Genomic DNA, 6,000 nt, shown 5'->3' with positions numbered 1-6,000 from the left:
TCTCTCTCTCTCTCTCTCTCTCTCTCTCTCACACGAACACACAACCTAATATTCAAAAACAAACCTTCTTAGAGTAATTAGCATTTTGAGAAATCCAAGACCCAATCCCCTCAATTCTATACATCATTAGCCTCATAAAAAAATGGTGAAAACTAGGAAAAGACTTGTCCTAGACAAAATCTCCTTTCTTTCTTCCTTCCTCTCATAGTAAAAGCTCTAATAATGGAGATGATTTGGTTATTTTCTGAGAAACCAAATATGCATCAGAATGAATTCACATTTCCAAAGTACAGGGTTGGGCAAAAGTAGGTTTACAGTTGTGAGCATGCTAACAGAGTTTACTCTTGTATTGTTATTTATTTATTAATTATTGTTTTTTTATTTTTTTTCCTTTTATATATCTTTATTTTTTTAGAGCAGACTTAGGTTCAGAACAAAATTGAGTAGAAATTACAGAGCTCTCTTCCTCAACTCATGCACATCCTCCTCCACTATGGACATCCCACACCAGAATGGTGCATTTGTTACAACTGATGAACCTACATTGACACATCATTCACTTCCTAAGTCCATAGTTTACATTAGGCTTCACTCCCTGTTGTACATCCTAAGGGTTTGTACAAATGTGTAATGACACATAGCCACCATTATACTGTCAAACAAAATAGTTTCACGTGCCTAAAAATCCTCCCTCCTCCCTAACCCCTGGCAACCACTGTTCTTTTTCATTGTCTCTATAGGTTTGTTTTTCCAAAATGTCATTAATTATTGTATTTTTCGTATGAACAACTGTTAACCTACTTTGCCCCACCCTGTATTTTCTAACTTGGGAACATTTTAGAGACTGTTTCCATCTAGGCAGCATCGTTCTGCTATTGAACTTTGATGTTCTTTGAACTTTCCTCTGTCTTCTAACTGTACAATAAGATTACTTCATACTACTGAGACGTCGTTTAAATTTCTTCAAAATGTGGTTCCAGAGCAGCAGCCTCAGCACCGCCTGGAAACCTGTTAGTAATGCAAGCTCTCAGGTCCCACCTCAAGTCCACTGAACCAGAAACTCTGGGTATGGGCTGAGCAATTTCTGATTGTTTTGTTTTGTGTTGAACAGACTCTGGGTAATTGTGAAGCTTGATCAAGCTGAAAAACCACCAGTTTATAGGACCCTACCACCCACCCTGCTAATGGAAATATTACAGTTATGAGTTTTTGTCCCTAACTTTTCAAGATAAATCTGGAAGAAGAGTCAAGGAAAAGCTCTCTGAAGCTGAGGACTAAGAGCAGAGAAGTCACATCAGAGATTCTGGCTGCTCTCTGGTCCTGGCTGAGCCCAGGGCACTGGGCAACAGCTTCTATCGTTGCCAGTACCAGGTGGCTCTGAAGATGAGTCACCATGGATAAAAAAGGTGAAGGGGAGGCAGCTATGTTCTCTTCTCCAAAGACAAGTCCAAGATGGGGCAGGTGAGATGCTGGTTCTCAGGTAAAGAAGGAAGCTCTCCAAAACAGAGAGGAGTTCAAATAACATTGGGGAAAAGGCAGTTTGAGGGACTGGCTTGTGCGCATGCGTGAGAGTAGGAATCAGAGGATGGGTTATGTGTGAAAGGGGTGAAAGATGTGAATCTGGTGGGTGCGAGAAATTGAGCGGGTCCAAGAGGTATATAAGGACTGTGGAGGATGAAGGTGTGTGAAGGCAGGAGACGGGAGTGACTAAGAGGGAGGTGCAGAGATGTCAGAGGATGAGGGGAGTCTATGGGGCTGTAAAAAGGTGTGTAGGAGTAGAAGAGGGTGGCAGTATGAAGTATGAAGTGGTAAAGGGTATGAGAGGGGTAAAAGAAGTAAGGAGGGTGGAGGAGATCTGAGGGGTTTGAGTGTTGGGGGCAGTGGAAGGGAAGAAGAGGGTAGGAAAAACATAGGAAGGACTGTAAAGAAGTGTGAGGAAGAAAGGGTTTGTGAAGGGTTGAGGGAGTAGGAAAGGATGAGAAGGTGTGAGGCATCAGAGGAGTGGGAGAAGGTGAGGAGATGGTGGAGTAGGCAAGGGCTTCCTGCTAAGCTGCTGCAGAGAGGCTGAGCATATAAATGAATAGGGATCAGATATGTGTGAGTGACTGAGTTGGGAGCCAGGAAACTACTGGGCCTTGCTCTGCCACGAGGCTGCTTTCAGATAAATCAGAGAAGGAGCCCCCACCCCTCTGAACACTCTTGGTAACTGCCATGCTCACCTTCTCTGTGGGGTCACCTTCTTTGAGTGACTGATTAACACAGGTGCTCGGCCATGCCCTATTGGCAAATTATAGGACTCCTAAAATGTCAGGTAAGAACTGGTTCTCATACTCTTCTCTAACTCTGAATTCACAACTTAAAAAAGGGGGCGGGGGATTAAGATGGGGTTCTAGACTTCTTCAAGTTCAGGATTTTTCATGACTGTCCATAGGAAAAATTTCCATGACTCCAGGTGTTAAATCTCACCTCCTGGGCAAGGCACTGCATTGCCCTCTTCTGAATGCCCTTTGGAACCCAATCCTTGTTCTGAATTGCCCCAGCTTCCCCATTCTCTTTGCCAGCAGTAGGTAATTGGGTTGTGAATCAAAATGCAGGTGAAAGGACTCTTATGTCCTCTGTATAGAGAACAGGTAGGCTTGTCACCAAATAGGGAATGGCTGGTCTCTGAACCCAGACTACCCAGACTTGGGCATGGTCTGGCTATTTGCATGCACAAACACAGTGCCTGAAAGTGGCATATTTGGACTATTCAAACTCAAGTTCTGTAATTAATAGCTAAGTTTTTAAAATATATTTTATTGATTTTTACAGAGAGGAAGGGAGAGAGATAGAGAGTTAGAAACATCGATGAGAGAGAAACATCGATCAGCTGCCTCCTGCACACTCCCTACTGGGGATGTGCCTGCAACCAAGGTACAAGCCCTTGACCAGAATAGAACCTGGGACCCTTCAGTCTGCAGGCCGATGCTCTATCCACTGAGCCAAACCAGTTAGGGCAATAGCTAAGTTTTCATGTGTAGAATAGAATAAAATTTAATAGCAAGTAACTTATGAGGATTATTAAATAATATAAGCCATGTCTACATAAATTAGGAGAAAATAATTATCTTGGAAGGGCTAGAATGGGAGGAAGGTCTAGCACCTGAAACCAAAACTTACTTCTTCACTTTAATTTCATTCCATAATAAAATATAAAATTTCACAGATACTGGCAGATGCCATTTTATAATCAAGTCAGTAAAAAAATTTATCAACATAGAGGTTAATATATACTATAGAGTTATTTAAAAGATTCTAAAGTTTTGGTGTCAACTATTGGCAATTATTTTACCTTTAATAAATATTAATTTAATATAAAAATAAATTTTCAGCATAGTTGTTTCTCAAATACTCAAATCATAAGAACAAAACAGTTACCTTAATTTTTCAAATATATTTATAAACTAATATTTTTACCTCTTTTGCTCTAAGAAAAATAACATTACTATGAAATGTCAATTTTTCCAGAAATAGTTTTTAAATTTTTACTTTCTTCTCCATTAAAGTTGTTATTCAGTTTCGGGTAGGCAGGGGTGGGTAAGAGATCAACCGAAGGACTTGTATGCATGCATATAAGCATAACCAATGGACACAGACACTGGGGGGGTGAGGGGATGTGCAGGGGGGCAGGGGAACCTGGCGGGGGGGCAGGTCAAGGCGTGGGGAGAAGAAGACATATGTACTACTATTTGTAATGCTTTAAACAATTAAAAAAATAAAGTTGTTATTCATTTTAATTTGAACAGTTTTGGCAGTTATTCTATGTCTTTAACAAATTACTACATATCTTCTGAACACTGCTATATTAAACCAACTACAGATTTTACAATATAAATATTCAATAGGGTTTTTTTTTTTTGCCAGAAATATGTACAATGTCTAGATGTCTGTTTGCAATAGATTGAATTAATCATCTCTCATCTTCAATTAGATTCATTATAATTAGATAAGTAATTGAATAGATGGGCTAAATACTTAATTTGTTGGTGCCTAAGATATAGTTCACCTACATCCTATATGTTTTATAAGATATGTTTTGTAAATCCTATGTTTTATATAATGTGTAGATATGTAGATATTTTTAACTTGATGTGTTTTATTAAAATATATCTATTTCAAACTAAGTCCCTGATAGTCATCATCATGGATTGTATATTCTAGGTCAAAATTCACCCATAAGCCTGAACAAGCTTCATCTACCACAAGCACAGCCACAGGATCACTGGAAACATATTGCTGAAGGCCAGAAACATATTACTACTGCCTGGCTTTCTACATGTCACTGTAGAATATCTATATATTTGTATATGTTTAATTCCTAAATTCTCTAAAAGATTAGGGGATGGTGAAATGGGGCGGAGAGAGAAGAAAATGACTGGAGTGAATTTGCTTTAAAATGAAACAGCTTTTTAAAAAAAATAGGATGATTGTAAGTTTAAGGAAATGGCCAAATATTCTCTGAGAACTCAAATGCAATTTCTGTGCATATATATTCAGTTGTCTGCATTTCTAAATCTAAAACCAAAATATACAGACTACCATTCCCATTGTTTTCTTTCACACAGAACTGTTTTTGAAATAGTTCACACCTGCTACATTATTAACTAAATAATAAGGGTAGACTAATGAATCTGATCTGTTAATTAAGAAAATAGAGGTACTCTCCTTAATTTTCTCCTATATCACTTGTGTTTAATTTTCTTGCAAGCCTCTCCACATTACAATTCTTTGCAAGGTTCTTGTTCTTAAAATTATCTTTGGCATTCTGGGGTTGTTGTTTATACATTTCTGCTACTTTTATGGTACACTAAAACTCTATGTAGAACATAGCTTTTGGTAAACTTCCCCCTCCTCTGACCCACAGCCCACCAGAGGGATGATAAAATTTGCCCAAAGAACCAGAGAAAAAGCTTCCAACAGAAAACTGGTGACTGGCCCTTTTACCTGCAGATGGTTAAAGAAACCCTGAAAGAGGCCAGGTCAATATTTGGATAAAAGACAGAAGCTATCAGACATTCAAATTTGCACCCCAAAACCATGGCTTGAGTTGGTGCTGCTCTGGTCAACTGCAGCCTTTTGTAAGAAGAAAGCAAACACTCCTCTCTCCAAAAGGAATGACATTCCCTAAATGAATACTGCAAATGCCCCGTTTTTCTTAATGTAACTGAAAATGGACCTGACTCTAAGGTACAATCTGCCCAGAAATTAAGCCCTGGAAATTGGGGACGTTTTTCCATCTTTCTGGTAATGGAAAAAATGTGTAAAATTTTGAACCCAGCTAGAAACAATAGCTATTTGAAGTTGGAGGTGGGGGGGGGGGGGGGGTGTTTTTTTATGTCAAAGTTCAGGGGAAAACAGTCCAGTCCTCTAAATCAGCTATTTTTTAACTGGTGTGCTGTGAAACACTGGTGCAAAAGGTTTTTAAAACATGCAATACCTGACTATTTAGTCAGAAACACTGACCTCTTTTCCCCTAGGTTGTCAAATGAAAAATGACAACAACCAACCCAACGATAGTCATCTGGTGTGAATGAATCAAAATTACAGCTTTCTTTGTTAGATCGGCAAAATATATATATATTTTTGGTGTGCCTCAGAATTTTAGTAATTAGTTTATGTGTGCCATGAAATGAAAAAGGTTGAAAATTGCTGCTATAATCATTTCAAATCTACAATGAGGGAGTTAAAAGAGGATTTAAACCAATTTTAAATTTTTACAAGATATTTTGCTTCTCCTGCTAAAGGATTTAATTTTATTGGAGGAAGTACCTCAGGAATGGAGATAATTTCTCAAGACCCATGGGTTTCTGGGGTTCTGAGAGTCTCTTGACTCTCATAGCTCCTCCAGGAACAATAAATCTTCTACGATCTTGGGGTTCATTTTCCAAACCTCCCCATCACCAATTGCCCTTGAGCATTAGTTCCTCACAGTTCTCCCCACTGTTCTCTCTCTTCCATAAT

Source organism: Myotis brandtii, unplaced genomic scaffold (genome assembly GCF_000412655.1).
Source record: "Myotis brandtii unplaced genomic scaffold, ASM41265v1 scaffold1225, whole genome shotgun sequence".
Lineage (NCBI taxonomy): Eukaryota > Metazoa > Chordata > Mammalia > Chiroptera > Vespertilionidae > Myotis > Myotis brandtii.
Note: the sequence above shows the minus strand (reverse complement) of the source record.